The sequence below is a fragment of the Rhinopithecus bieti genome, unplaced genomic scaffold, assembly GCF_001698545.2.
Source record: "Rhinopithecus bieti isolate Rb0 unplaced genomic scaffold, ASM169854v2 scaffold_18354, whole genome shotgun sequence".
Lineage (NCBI taxonomy): Eukaryota > Metazoa > Chordata > Mammalia > Primates > Cercopithecidae > Rhinopithecus > Rhinopithecus bieti.
The window spans coordinates 2036517-2052830 of record NW_016809835.1 but is presented as its reverse complement, the minus strand read 5'-3'; the positions used below and the strand labels follow the sequence as shown (position 1 = coordinate 2052830).

At 43.3% G+C, this 16314-nt stretch overlaps 1 long non-coding RNA gene across 2 annotated transcripts in view; it reads right to left on the bottom strand.

Moving 5' to 3' along the window:
• Nucleotides 1-4279: 4279 nt before the first annotated feature.
• LOC108541135 (uncharacterized) overlaps nucleotides 4280-16314 on the bottom strand; it is a 68479-nt gene continuing 56444 nt past the window's right edge. The window contains exons 2-6 of one of the 2 annotated variants that reach the window (XR_001888870.1): nucleotides 11571-11691; nucleotides 8262-8527; nucleotides 5973-6077; nucleotides 5258-5486; nucleotides 4280-4453 (exon numbers count right to left, since the gene is read on the bottom strand). This is a non-coding gene — a long non-coding RNA (uncharacterized LOC108541135). The remainder of the gene's footprint in view (nucleotides 4454-5257; nucleotides 5487-5972; nucleotides 6078-8261; nucleotides 8528-11570; nucleotides 11692-16314) is intronic. The other variant, XR_001888871.1, reaches the window with a different exon arrangement.

Below are 16314 nucleotides of genomic sequence, written 5' to 3'. Positions count from 1 at the left end.
GATAAGATCAAACAGTGATGACTTGGCATTCAGGACTTTTTCTCAAAAAAAATTCAAAATACTTTTACATGGAATATCGTTTGCATGCGTATTTCATAATCAAAAAACACATTCATAAGCAGCTTATACAACTCTTACATAAACCTTGTGAGATAAATACTGTCACCTAGCTCTGAGACCTTACACAAGCTAATTAAAGTCAACCTCAGTTTCCTCATCTTTAATACAGGAATAATAGTACCTCCCTCTTAAGGTTATTAAGAGGAATAAACAAAATAACCCCAACACTTAGCACATTGCCTGGCCCACAGTGAGGGTTCGAGAATATTAACTATTATTGTTGATAATTCCCCTCATGTTACAGAAGGTAAACTGAGACTCAAACAGGCAAAGTGCCTTGCCCAAGATCCCACAGGGTTAGGACTCAGACCAATGTCTTCTGACTCCCAATTGTGTATTCTTTCACATTCCAGTGGAGAATATTTTTGTAAGCTAGGATCTACAGTATCAGCCTAGTTTTCCAGATGGGAAAATTCACCACCAAGAGAGATGAATCAGCACAATGCACTGGATTAGGCGTGAGTGGACGTTCCTCTGCTCTGGCACGGGCTAGGAGTGGGCCTTCATCCGGCCCCGTTTTCTCCCTGTGCCTCATTTTCTGCCTCTGTAGACTTGAGAGGCTGATCAGGTGATCACGAGGTCTTCTCCAACCCTGACTATGTGAGATGTGTCCAGCAATCCTCTGCATGCTGTGTGGGTGCTCTGCTCCTGCTCCTGTGCAGAGCAGCGTCCTTCCTCCCACAGCAACCACGCTAAGCCCAAAGAGAGATCATAAATCATCCCTCCCTGCCCAGAATGCCTTGCTTTGGAAGGAACCAGGGAAAGATGAGGCTGCCCCTGGGACCACAGGCCCAGCATGCGACGCCCTCCCCTGCCCAGGCTGCTGCATTCATTATGCACATCCTGAGTGAGGAAGCTCTGGGGAGCCCCATTCCAGGAGATGACAGTCTCAGATTCTTCTTCTGGAGCGTTCTGCAAGGTAGTAAATAGACACTAATGAGCCTTTGGCTTCTTAATGTGCCAAAGTGTCTCTCTCGCTGGTCTTGCCAGTCGCGGAGCATCATTCTTTCAGAAAAAGCAGCTCTGGCCTTCCTCAAGTCCAAAACAAAAGAAAGTAGGCAGAGAGTATATTAAAACCAGGCAGAAAAAAAGAAAACATGACTCTGAAACCACACCAATTTGGTGATTTTTTTTTTTTTCTTTTGCTGTCCTAGGATTTTTTTAAATATTGAGGAGGTATGACTTTTCCAGGGAGAAAACATACACGACAATTTTTTTGTTTTCATTCAGGCAGGAATTAACAAAGAGGTAAATTGCCTGTTATCTTTCCTGACGCCTTGAGCATCTAAATTGTGAACAGGGAAGAGTAGCCAGAAAAGGCCAGCACCAGTGGACAGGCAGGACCCTTTTAGCTGGCCCAGGCCACTGAGAGTCACAGACCTGAGAGCTAGAAGCTGCTCACTTAGATGAGACGACTGGAACAGCCTGTCCCTCTCACCTGAGGTCACATGTAAGTCAGCACATGCTTAACATTTCTTCCCCCTCAGCCTCCCTGTACTGCACAGGGCTGTCTATGGCTTGCCTCTGGCAAGGCACGAGCTGCTTCCCTTACCCATTCACACCCATCATGAGCCAAGTGTTCAGAACAGGATATCCATCCTACATCTCATTGCCAACCAGAGGCTTTAGGATTTCACCTGGTAATTCATTATCTCATCCTCACACATCCAGTGACAGATCCTCACAGGTCCTAGAGCAGTGAGGAAGAATGGCCACCCTTTACAGATCACCTTCTCTATGCCAGGATCTTCACGTACCTTCTGTCACCCATTCATTCTGCAAATATCTACTGACTCCCTGCTATGGGCCAGGCATTATGCTATGCTTGGTACTGGGGATACAATACTGAGTAATCTAGACAAATCCCTTACCCTTACAGAGTTAATAGACCTTATCTCAGATCTTCTCAAGAAATCTATATGGGAGGATATTATTATTCCCATTTTACAGATGTGAAAACTGAGGCTTAGAGAGATTAAATAATTTGCCCAAGATCACACAGCCAGAAAGAAACAGTCAAGATTTGAACCCAGATCTATCTTTACCCAAAATCTGTGTCATTTTTACTACAGCACATTATTTTTTAGCAAACATAGGAAAGTGGGTCTCTTGATCCTGCAGTTTTGGGGCTTTACTCATTAAATTTTACACATTGGAAGGCATGCCTCAAGTTTCTTTATACCTGGTGCCTAGCACAACATGCTGCACAACAGGCACCTAATAATTAGGTGGATGAATTAATTTAATATCTTCATTCACTGTGAGCCCCGGGCCAGTCACCTGCCCTTCTCGTCTTCCTCTCTAGCCACCTTTCCCACTTCACAGCCACAGGTTTAGGCTCGTCTTCACCCTCCACACCAGCTTCCTCACACGCCATTCACTCCTCACCCCACCAGAGATGCTTTCTGCAAGGCAGCCACAAACTTCTTTGTCATTAAATCCAATGGGCAGCTTTCCATACTCATTCTCCTCATCCTTTCACAACATGTGACTCCCGGGAATTCTGCTGCCTAGGCTGCCAGAACTCCTACATCTCTGGCTATTCCTCCTTGGTTCCTTTTTAATTACTCTTCCATTGCCTCTCAATAAACACAGGTTCCCTGGGGTTTTGGTGCAGGCTTTCTCCTCTCCTCAACTCTTTTTTTCTTTTTTTTTTCTTTTGAGATGGAGTTTCGCTCTTGTTGCCCAAGCTGGAGTGCAATGGCGTGATCTCAGTGCCTCCCGAGTTCAAGCAATTCTCCTGCCTCAGCCTCCCAAGTAGCTGGGATTACAGGCACATGCTACCACTCTCGGCTAATTTTTTGTATTTTTAGTAGAGACGGGATTTCACCATGTTGGTCAGGCTGGTCTCGAACTCCTGACCTCAGGTGATCCACCCGCCTTCATCTCCCAAAGTGTTGGAATTACAGGCGTGAGCCACTGCGCCTGGCTCTCAAGTCTTTACTCTCTCCCTGGGCAACCACACTCCCACTCAGCTCTCTCAAATCTCTATCTCACCCAACATTTAGATGGTGAGCCTAAACTCAACGCATCCTGCAACAAGGCTGTCCTCTTTCCTATGTTACATGCAAGAATTAGTGACACCCTTGTCACTCAGACACGGAAGCCTCCTCCTCCCTCACTTCCACATTCCATCTAGCAACAAGCCCTATTCATTCCACTCCTCGGGCATGTCTTGAACCGTCTCCTTCTCTCTTTCACGACCACTACCTAATGCTGGGTCTTCACCATTGTGTCCTACCATCACTGTGACAGCCACCGACTGATCCCATTTCCCTCAATGAGTCTGACCTCCTTCAGTCCAGCCTCCACCCTGAAGCTGGAAGAAGCTTTCAAAAACTACAAATCTGCTCATCACTCTCCTGCTCTAAATTATCTTAGAGGATTTCCCCTTGGTTCAAACTCATTACCACGGCTCCTAGGACTTTTGACGATCCTGCCCCTGCTCACCTTTCTGGCATCATTTTTTTTCACCCTCCACCCCCATCCTGCATGCTATGATCTGACTGTACTAAAATGGATTGCAGTTCCCATACCATGCCAAACTCTCCACCCCAATATGTCTCTGTACTTGCAGTTTCCTCTACTTGTTAAGCCTTCTCTGACCCCCTATATCCTTCAGGATTCCGTTCAGTCTCATCTATAGGAAGACTTCCCTGAACCTTCAATCCTAGAAGAGGGGCTGTCCTCTGAGCTCTCATCCTTCTCATGCGTTCCTTTCTCATAGCATCTAACACTCTTCTATATAAGACCACATTATTGGACTTCAAGGTCCTCATGGGCATAGACTCTCTTTTTCATCTCTGTGCTTGCAAACCCTCATACTGCTGTGAAACTTGGTATATAGAAGATGCTCAGTGGAAGAATGAGTGGGAAGGCATGGATGGGTGGGTGGATATGAATGAGTTGTAGATAATTGAAACCAAGATGAAACCAGAGTTAAATAAGTCTTCTGTCCAAACTCCTTCCACAACTCCCCATCTTCCCAGAGTGAAAGTGGAACCATGCAAAATGGTTCCAAAGCCCCTGTGCTAAGCAAAGTTCTACAAGCTATCTGGGGAAAGCACATGGCACAGATGGAGAAACAAAACAAACAGTTTAATAACCAGCCATAATTTTTAAAAGGGGTATGTCTGGGTTGGCACAAAAAGAAATTCAGAAAATGCTGACTTTTATTTAAAGTCATATTTATATGTACATTCTACAAGGGTGCAGAGAACAGAGTTCTCACCCAACCAATGACCTAAATGTTCCACTGGGCACAGCTCACACCACTCCACACCAAGTCACGGAATCTTTGACAAAGGGAAATCTTCTAAAAATATCCAAGCACCTGCTTTGACAAGAAAAAACAAACCATCGTTAATTAGTATGATAGAAAAAAAAGCATTTCAAAATCATAATTGAATCTGTACTGAAGGCCTGGAAATTGAGGAAATCAACCAACTGCAACCATCATAATAGAAATAACAGTACTGAGTCCCACTGGATGCCAGGTGCTGTGCCTCCCTGCCCCAGAACGCAGCGATGCACATGACAGCCACCCTCATACCTCCTCTTGCATCTGATCTCACAACAACCCTGGGAGAAGAGCAGGGTGGGGCATCCTGGGTAAACAGACAAGGAAAATGAGTGAAAGGGAAGGACAGGACTCTGAGCTCAGGGAAAACTGACGCCAAGCTCTTTTATCAGCACTGGTTTGGGGAAATTTGTATGGAAAGTTGCCAGAGGCAAACATTAAGGAATACCTGAAGGAGGCAGATTCTGCCATTTTATCTGATAAAGATGTCCCTCCAGTGCTAAATGTAAGAGCTGCCTTCCTTTTCTCATCTTCTCCTTTTTTTCCCTCCTCTCATTTCCCTATTCCTGGAAAGCTTTATATAAGGAACTCTGTCTAACCCTTCAGGTCTCTATTCAAGTATTAGTTCCCTAGAGACACCATCCTTGTACATACTTGCTAATAAGTCACCTGACACCCCCTTCTCCAACTCTCTTTCATTCATATTTTGTCTCTACAGGATAGGTCCTGGGTCCAGCGGGGAAGAGTTAGGCTTCCTGATAATTTAATGTGACCTCTATGCTTTCACATATTTTCATGTGCAACTGGATTTTCTCTTGGAAAGGATTTTGTGTTCACCTTTTTATGTCCTAGAAAATGATGCTGATCTCTCTGCCATGAGTCCTGACAGTGCTGATATCCTTCTCTATCCTTGCATAAGTCAATCCTGTGTGATTTATCCAAGGATTGTCAGAGCCTGGTCTTTCCAGCAATACAGTCCTACTATTGACATTGTGAATGTAGCAGTTGTGCAGCTCACCATTGTGCTGATACTATTAGTTGCCCCTCAATATCTGTCCTCTTCTTCCTTCATTTAAAGAAAAACATTGTTTTTGTTTAAAGAAAAAAATGTAAAACAGTTTTTAAGCTAACTACAAGTCACTCAGTATGAAGACTACATTTCCCAGACTACCTTGCTAGATTCTAGGATGGTCATATGACTAAGTACTGGCCAATGGGATGTGAATTAAACAATGTGCGCACCTTCTAGGTCATATTCTTAAAAGGAAGAGGACTGGCCTTCACTTTCTCTTTCCCTTCCTGCTTGCCTGAGGAGATGGTGATCTTATAGATGACCACAGATCCAGTACTGACAGGTCAGCAAGATAGAAGGAACCTGGGTCTCTGACACTATAGGAGTGCTCATCCCACCCTAGACTCCTCACTCGCAATTGTTATTATGCATGAGAAAGAAATGAAGTTCTCTCTTGCTTAAGTCATTGCTATTTGGGTCTCTGTGTTATAGCAGCCAACCTATAATCTAACTAGTAGAATCTGAAGTTATCATATTTACTTATTCATTGTATATTATTCTCTGTTGCTTCTAGAAAACAAATTCTAAGAGGGCAGAAACCTTGATCCTTGATCACCACTGTATCCCTAGAATTTGGAGCAGTGCCTGTAAATAAGAGGACACATTAAGCAATGAGTAACAAGACAATAAGTGGATATTTGCTACATTAATGAATACATGAAAGTATACACGAGTCACTTGTTTTCATTGACTGACTTTCTGGGCAGTCTTTTGCTTTTCTCATCCCTTTCTGGTCCTCTCTCTGACCCTGTTATAACAGACCGCCCAGTACTGGGGTGCTACATCTCTCCCGCGCACTCCTTTGATCTTAATGTGGAAAATGAAGTTTTCTGGCTCAGGGGTCTGAACTTTTCCTTAGTACTTTGTACACCTGAATAAGTTTGGAAAGGTCTTGTGACACAAGATTACACTTCAAAGAAATTCACCGGGATATTGGATAGCATCTGATCCTTCTGCCCCAGCACCACCAGGGTGCTCAGTTTCTTCCCTTTCATGATGAAATATCAAAACATGAAAAACAGGGGGTTATCAATGATACAATCTGTTATATTTTTTTCTCCCCTCCTAGCGGCCCTGGGATGATATGAGGGCTGTCTTGGGGTAACTTGAGGTTGTGAGTCTGGAAATATCAGCCTTGGTTTAGAGCAGTTCTGTCCAGTAGAAATATAACCTGGGGCACAAATGCAAGCCATACATATAATTTCACGTTTTATAGTAACCATATCACATTTAAAAGTAAAAAGAACTGTCATGTACTCACAATAATTTACAATTTTAAAAAATTTAAGTAAAAAGAAACAGGTGAAGTCAATTTTAACAATAGGAAAACATTCAAAATATCATTTCAATGTGTAATCAGTGTAAAATTTAACAAAACATTTGACGTTATTTTTCTCATACTGTCTTTGAAATCTTATGTGGGTTTTATACTATTTATAGCACATGTCAATTCAGTACATTTCCAGTGCTTACTAGCCACATGTAAATTCAAGTGCTTATGAGCAACATGTAAGTTCAAGTGCTTAAGTGTGCTGTAAGTCCACATGCTTACTAGCCACATGTGCCTAGTGACTATCATTTTGGACAGTGTAGATTTAGAGAGAAAAGTATTAAATTAGACTATGTTCAAGTTCTGGTCAGTTTCTTCATCCAAAAAATGGAGCTAATTATACCTGCTTAATAATATTTTGGGGAGGAATTATAGAACTAATATAAATGAAAATGTTAAGTGTAAGACAATATGTTTTTTATAAAAAAACAGATATGCTAGCAGAAAGTGTGCTAACAGGTCCTAGCACACTTTCTGCTACTCTTCTCCATTAATATCAGAGTTATTCTGCAAAAGAAAGCAAAAAAAAAAATAGACTCACCTTCTTGGTGCATGGATGAATCCTAATTGACTAATCTGAGGAGTTTGGCTGGGGGACATCGTAGAGTGAAAGCATTTGGCTACATCATATTACAAAACAATAAATAGTTAATCTGGCACATTTCCTCTGCCCTCCCAGTGGTGTAGACTCTGAAATGAGCTATCCTCACACTAATCAGGAGGAGAGGGAAGGTACTGGTGAAGTAGGAGGTGGGACATGACTCCAGAGGCAGGGCTTGAACTCCAGACCAGATTGAAGACTAGCTGAAACAGGAAAGAGGCAAAAGCACCTTCCCGTAAGACGTGCCCACCAGTGCCATGTCAGTTTACTATTGCCATGGCAATATGCAGAAATTACTGCCCCTTTCCATGGCAATGACCTGGAAGTTATCACTCCTTTTCTAGAAATTTCTGAGTAACTTTCCCCTTAATTTGCATGTAATTAAAATTGGGTATAAATATGACTGAAGAACTGCCTCTGAGCTGCTACTCTGGGCACACTGCATATGGGGTATCCCTACTCCACAAGGACCAGTGCCTCTGCTGCCATACATGGCCTCTTCAATAAAAGTTGCTATCTGGCACCACTGGCCTACCCTTGAATACTTTCCTGGGTGAAGCCAAGAACCATCCCAGGCTGAGCCCCAATTTCAGGGCTCATGGGCCCTGTATCACTGGCAATGACTTGAGAAAAGGATCTGAAAAACACAGGATTCCTTTTGTTCTATAAAGAAACACAACAATGCAGTGCATACATAAACACTTTCTGATTTTGTCTGGATATCATATTTATGGGTGTATATCAAGTTATTGTTAGTATTGTTTCATTAGTTACCTATTGTTGCATAACAAATTGTTCTAAAACTTAGCAGCTTAAAACAATAAGCATGTATTAGTACCTCATAGTTTCTGTAGGTGAAGAATACAGGATTGGTTTAGGTGGGTGCTTCTGCCTCAAGAGTTTTCATAACATTGAGGTCAAAATGTCAGTCAGATGTGTGGTCATCTGAAGGTTTTACAGGGGCTGGAGGATCCACTTCCAAGATGATTCATTCACAAGGCTGTTGGCAGGAGGCCTCAGTTTCCCACTATGTGGACCTCTTCAAAGAGCTAGTTGACTGTCCTCATGACTTCTTCTCCCAAGGTCTCTCCTAGAATGAGTGATCTAAGAGAGCAAGGCAGAAGCTACAGTGTCTTTTGTGACCTAGGCTCAGATGTCACACACCGCCATTTCTTCAATATCCTCAACCCTGTTCAATGTGGGAGGGAACTCTACAGGTGTATCAATGCCAAGAGGCCAGGAATCTGCAGATCATCTTGGAGGCTGTCTGCCACAATTGTCAACTGATGCTAGCTGAAAATGGGGGCTCATTTATTTTTTCAGCATGATTAATTCTGGAAAAGAGTTTCTGAGTTCCTTGTTTGTTTCTAACACATACACATGCACAAACACACACACACACACCACAGTATTATTGGTGATTTGTATCATCACTTACATTGAACATAATCTTATGTGATAAGAAGAGGCCTAAGTCTGTCACCCCTTTTGAAGGCTCTTTCCCGGGACCCTAAAAATTGGCTGCAGTTGTCCCTTGGGTTCCTGTTCATTCCCAGCCCTTCATGTCCCCCATCAGCTCATGGACCTAAGGCACTGAAGAAGACCTTACCACAGAGCTTGCCCAGGCTACAATACAAGAAAGATGATGTGATGTGATTTGCATCACGTTAAGTTTCAGATTATGGAGAACTACCAAGGTGAAGTTGACCAGGAGACGTTTCGAGACATAAAGAACTTCTCTTCTACTGGAAGATAAGAACTGAAATCAACAGCATAAACAGGATAGTCTCTGTTTTTCTAATTGTATTAGTGGATATGCTCTCTTAAGGAGAGACGAACAAAGCTGAAAAAGCAGAGGAATCAGAGAGCTCGGGAAGGGGTGGCCAGGTATTTCCAAATGTCATCAGCTTTCCAAAACTGATTCTCACAGTGCTAGACCCAAGTATGTATATGTTTTTCCTGAATTTGGAAGTTTCTTCTCTTTCCTTTCATTCCAATTTTCTTTAAAAAAAAAAAAAAATCACCAAATCTCATTATTCTTTTGAAGGATCTCTAACGTCTGCTCTCTCCTACTGCTTGCCACAGTCTAGCCTTCATTAGACCCTGAGGATCACAATCCCTCCCTCACCCCACACAGGCTATAACAGCAGATCAGCTGTGCTCCTTGAATTAGCCCCAGAATTATGCTACTTGGCCAGTCTGTTCACACATCTCTGGCCACTCTGGGACCAGCCTGAGGTTGCTCTCCAGGGCTTCTCCTGTGGGATCCTAGCCGGCTTCCTTGCCAGCTGAAGATCATTGGTCTTGCTCCTCAGGCCACAAGGAAGCCCTTCCCTCTTATTCTACCTCTTTGAAAACTGATAAACTGATAATGCACCACTTTCCTGCCTGGACCCTGGCTCCGCCCCACCCATAAATGACTCGGCTGCGCAGCTCACACTGATCACTGCCCAGACCCAGGTGTGAGGCTTAGACACCCATGCCCACTACCAGCATCATGATTCCCACTAAATGGGTCTCAGTCACTGTCCTCTGCCTGTCCCGCCTCCATGCTTAAAATGCAAACACTCCTGAGGTTATTTATAGTGTGATTCAGCAAGCCTTGGTGTGGAACCTGGGCAACAGTGTGCTTAACCAGCATCCATGGAGATTTATGGAGCACAATTTGAACAACACTGTCCTCAAGCCTCAGTATGATCTTGTTTCTCTAATGCTTTTCTTCTGTGGTGGCTGAGAACACAGACTACTGGCAGGTCGGGCTTCCCTGACAGTCCTGCCCCAAGGTCCCGGGGCACTGAGCAAAAAGAGCTCTGCCCATGCACACTCGCCACAGGGTGCCTGGACACGTGCACACACACATACTTGCACCTGCACACATATGTGTCTACATTCACACAGGCACACACATTCACACATGCACACACACACTCACACTCACACAGGCACACACAATCGCATGCACAGCTGCTGAATGCAGTGTCCCTGCAGGGTCCAGTCTGAGCCTCAATGCTAGCCTGCCTCTTGGGCCCCCAATCCTTCAAAAATACCAAGTAGGTCACAGCCCTTGTCCTCCCACAGACAAAAACACGGTTCAGAAGCAGTCATCAAATTCCTGCCTGAGGATACATATCTCTGGGCTGATTAAATAAACACAGCTTAATTAAATTAAAGTAGATCAGAACCTGCATAAACTCTGCTGGCAACCCAGAGGAGTTTCTCATGAATCTTTCATTTTCATAAATGAGTGATGGTTCACCTGTTCAGGGGCTTCTGCACAGACACGGCTCCCTCTGGCCAGGGGAAAGCATTGATGAAGTATTTTTATTGAGGGGACCAAGTGGATTTGGAAACTTTTTGTGCTTTCTGGGGGAGTAGGCATGATGTCCAGTTGCTGAGCACAGGATGAGTATGACTCAGGCTGCTTTCTTAAAGGCAGAGGGTGGTGAGAGCCCTGGCACTGCTGATCAGGTGTATGGGAAAGAGGGAGGGAGACAGAAACAGAGAAAGAGAGAGACAGAGAGGGAGACATACAGAGGGAGGGAGAGAGATAGAGGAAGAAACAGAAAAGCAGAGACAGAGAAAGAGAGACAGTGACAGAAACAGAGAAATAGAGAGACAGAGACACAAATAGAGACACAGACAAGGAGAGGCACAAACTGAGACTCAGAGTCAGAGACACAGGGCACGGGTAAAGCTTAAATTTAGCCACAGTTAAGGGTATTACAAATACTCTCAGCACATTCTGAGAGATTTTGAATGGTGTTGGTTGCTGCAAGGAGTCAGCAAGGAGAAAAAGGCACCTGTTCTAGCTAATTTTCTCAAGGGAGGAGTGGAAGAGAAAAAGAAAAAAGCAACTGTGTAAACCTCATGGAGCAAATAGAATTCCTTTGCTCTGCAGGGCAAAACCCACTTCTGCCTTCACAAGGAGCGCCTCAGAGGCCCATGGGAAAGACATGCTCAGCACAGCTGTGAACCAGCGAGGTCTGGGGCCCTTCCCCAGAGCCTGGTGTACTTTTGCTGTGTGATTTCCCTGTGCTGGAGGAGAGGCAATGGAGAAACAGCACACCACCGCTTTAAGGGAACCTCTCAGTGAGCCTAATGCCTACCCCCGACCTACGCCCCATCAAAAAACGAGATTGAGTGGCACCTTGTGAAATGGCCCAGTCTCCAGTGTGCTGGAGCTGATCACACAACTCGGGGGTCTCTCTCATCTCTTCCTTTCTCTCCAGGGACTTGCCTCTTCAGCCTTATTCATCTCTGCTAGCAGGCTGGGGAGGGAAGGACAAAGAGGTAAAATGTACATTTTGCAAGTTCCAGCGGAAAGTCTTTGGGGAAGGAAGTTGAAACTAATGGGCAAGCTGTGGCTTCCATTAGCCAAGAAATGTGAGAGGGGGGCTGTGCAATCTATCACTGTCCTTTGTATGTGCCGGTGACACTGCTGACAATGTTATTTTCTGGCTTCAAACTTACCCTCATCAGCAGGACTTTTGCACAGATTTCTTCTGGAACTGATAGCTTACATCACCTTATAGACTCTTCAAGCCCCACCGCTGGCCGCCCCACCGGCCGCTGACATAGCTGATCTCTCATCTCCCCCTACTACCAACTCAGGCTCTGAGCAACAGCGTAGCAGACATTGCTGTTCCTAGAGCCTCTCACCTGTTTTCTCCTCCAAGCCCTAACCTGAGCCTTATCCCAGCCTGGACTACCTCTCCATTAGCTTTCTGACAAATAGTAGAGGGTCTTTTTGCCCTTGTGATCGTGTTTCCTATGCAGTGAAGCCTTTCAGATGTCTTCTCCAGCTCTATTCATTCCAGACTCCCCTGTGACTCCAGGGTCGTGAAGACCAACTGGAAACATTACTATAAATCAGGGGACATTGCACTGGTCTAGGGAATACTGTCATGGGTCACACTGACTCTAAACTTTGAGCATATTAAAGAGTCATTTAAAACCCAGAGGCTCTAGGGCTTCTAGTTGAAAGCGACAGGCTCAGCCCTTGGGTTTAATCTCCTGTCTCTGCAAATAATCCAAGAGAGCCCTATCAGGAGACTTAAGATTTTAAAATCCTTCTGTAAGACTCAAAGCAGATGGAGGAGTGTTAACTAGGAGCTGAGCAGAAGAGGCTGCTGAGAAGGTAAAGGCAATGGAAGGCGGGCATGAGATATGAGAGTGGAGATGGGGTCGGTGGTTGAAAGTCTGTGTATGGAACAATCCCCTGAGGTTTCCCCTAACATCCCTGCTTACAAAATGCTAGTACCCAGGTATTTAGATCCCAGCCCAGGGCAGGAAAAAGCCTAAAATAAACCTGAAATTCTGTCTCTGCAAGAAACATGAATGGACTTTCTGAGAAGAACTAGGGCCTGTAGCATGGGGTTACTGTTTGCCACAGTAAATCCTTCTCAATCTGACATTGAAAGATGCTCCAAAAAGTGAGTGACTGCCTTCCCACTCACAGTAACCAGCCCCTCCCCCACCACAACCCCCAATGCAGGACTCCTTGGCGACCTATCATCTCATTCTTAAATATCCAAGATCGCCAAACCGTTGAGTCCAAACTGTGAAATGAAAACACCAAGAGAAAAAAATAAAATAAAATGGCCTTGAAAGAAAAATAAAGAACAGAAAAGAATTAAAGTGAAAAAAAACCTCAGACTTCCAGAGAGTTATGAAAAGATGCTGTATCCACAAAACGTAAGTGGAGAAAACAGACCATAAGAAAAAAAGAAAAAAATTTAGAAAGTGAGACTATGACTACTAACATTTTGGGTGCTTCTTGTTTTTGTTGTTGTTGTTGTTGTTTCGGTTTTTGTTTTTTGTTTGGTTTTTGAGATCGTGTCTCACTCTGTCACTGCCAGGCTGCCAGGCCGGAGTGCAGTGGCACAATCTCAGCTCACTGCAACCTCTGACTTCCTGGTTCAAGCAATTCTCATGCCTCACCCTCCCAAATAGCTGGAATTACAAGCATGCATCACCACACCTGGCTAATTTTTTGTATTTTTAGTAGAGATGGGGTTTTGCCATGTTGCCCAAGCTGGCCTCAAACTCCTGACCTCAAGCAATCCACCTTTCTAGGCCTCCCAAAGCAATGGAATTATAGGCATGAGCCACCACGCCCAGCTGTGACTGCTAACATTGTTTGTTTGGGGTTTTTTTTGCTGTTGTTGTTGTTGTTGTTTTTGAGACAGAATCTTGCTCTATCGCCCAGGCTGGAGTGCAGTGGTGTGATCTCGGTTCACTGCAAGCTCTGTCTTCCAGGTTCATGCCATTCTCCTGCCTCAGCTTCCCGAATAGCTGGGACTACAGGCGCCCACCACCACACCCAGCTACTTTTTTTTGTATTTTTAGTAGAGATGGGGTTTCACCGTGTTAGCCAGGACGGTCTCGATCTCCTGACCTCATGATCTGCCCGCCTCAGCCTCCCAAAGTGCTGGGATTACAGGTGTGAACCACCATGCCTGGCATATGTATAAATGTATATAGCATATGTTTATATACCATAGTGAGATAAAGAGAGAGGAAGGGAATAAATATATTATATATATATATATTTATAGCAGATGTAAAACCATATAGATACATGATTTTAAATGGCTCTTTAATATGTACAGTGTAGCAAGAAAAGAAATTTGGGTAAATCTTGTGATCTTTATTTCTACAACTGAACACAGGTCAAGTGACCCTTCCTGCTCCTCAGCTGGTAATGGTAATAGGCATATTGTAGATAGGAAAATAAATCTAAACTTAAAATAAAAATCTATTTTAGTGAGGATAAATTACTGCCTTCCATATGATAGAAAGAATCCAAAATAGGCAAATGGGATTCTATCAAACAAAACATATTCTGCACAGCAAGGGAAACAATAAATAGAATGAAAAGTCAAACTACAGAATGGGAGAAAATATCTGCAAACCATTCATCCAAGAAGGAATTAATGTTCAGAATATATAAAAACTCAAACAACAGCTAACAAAGCAAATAACCCAACTTTTAAAACAGGCAAATGAACTGAATAGATATTTCTCTGAAGACCTACAAATGTCCAACAAACATATATATAAATGCTCAACATCACTAATCATTGGGGAAATGTAAATCAGTACTACAATGAGATACCATCTCACCCCAGTTAGAATGGCTATTAACAAAAAGACAAAAAGTTACAAATGCTGGTGAGGACATGGAGAAAGGGAACTCTTATATGCTGTTGGTGGGAATATAAACTAGCACAGCCATTTAGGAGAACAGTATGGAGCTTCTTCCAAAAAACACAAATGGAACTACCACACGCTCCAGCAATCCCACTACTGGGTATATATCTAAAGGAAAGGAAATCAGTATATCAAAGGGGTATCTGTATCCCCATGTTTATTGCAGCACTATTCACAATTGTCAAGATATGGAATCAATGTAAGTGTACATTAACAGATGAACGGATAAAGGAAATGTGGTGTATATACAAAATGAAGTACTATTCAGTTATAAAAAAAAAAAAAAGAATGAAATCCTATCATTCATGGCAACATAGATGGAGCTGGAGGACTTTATGTTAAGTGAAATATGCCAGGAACAGAACGTTAAACACCCCATGTTCTCATATGTGGAAGCTAAAAAAAGTCAGTCTCATAGAAGTAGAGAGTAGAATATGAGTTACTAGAGGCTGGGAAGGTGAGGGGGTTGGGAGGATAGATATTGGTTAAAGAATATAAAATGTAGAGCTAGATAGAAAAAATAAGTGCTGGTGTCCTATAACACTGTAGGGCAGCTGCAGTTAACGGGAGTTTAGCATATATTTTCAAATAGCTAAAAGAAAAGATTTGAATGTTCCCAACACAAATACATGATAAATGTTTGAGATGATAGATATGCTGCTTACCCTAATCTGATCGCTCTATATTGTTTGTATTGAAACATCACTATGTATCCCATCAATATGTACAATTAAAACTAGCAAACAAAAAAGTATCAGAAACAACCAACCTGCCACATGGTTCCTGTCTGACCCTCTCTGTGCCATATAGGAGATTCAGGGTTGTACTGCCACACTGGGAACTGGGAACCTTTGCAAATGAGAAGTGCTTCTGTTTATCTGATTTTTGAGAACCCCCTTTGTAACAAGGAGCCTTTGGTGAGCAGCCTTGTGGAACACAAATATTCTCACACTTTGTTTGTTCTAAGAAGCCAATGCATAGTTCTTCTCTAAATTTCCTGCTCTCCTGCCCTCCAGTTTTGCTTCTTTCATGCCACTATCCATGGGCTAAACTATTGTGTACTGCCCAGAAAGCAGCGTACACTCTTTCCTCAGGACACTCTTTTTCCAAGCAAATGGGCAGTGAGATGTTCTGTTAAAAACTCTGCCCAGTATGAGGATTTATCTTCCCCAAGGTCCTTCAGGGCTACCACATGTGAAGCTTCTGTGCCTTCAGAACATCTGTCTGATGCCAGAGCATTGAGCCCTGTTTGACTTATGTTCAGTTTTCAGTATTTGCTAAACATGTTTCCCTTTTCCCCCAGCCACAGACACCCAAAAAATGATGTCTACCATTCTTCAGTTTCAAGTCCAGTCCCTGAGCACTGGGAACAAGCTACCATTTTATAGATAAAAATGTATTTGTAGAGGCTCAGAGGCAGACCTTAGAGTTCATCTGGTTCAGCCATCCCCCAGCGATTCTTCCTTCACGGCTACTCACAGCCCTCAGTTAAAGATCAGTCACACAGTGGGCACCCATTCAGTTGCTTCCTTACTGACCATGATATCCCAATAATGTGGACCTTTGATATACCAGATATTTAAGGTCCCAGACCTTAAATATAAATAAATTATATTATTTAAAAATAAATGTACTATAGCAAGTTGAGTTTTCCAGGAAACATACTCTGAGATGAATAT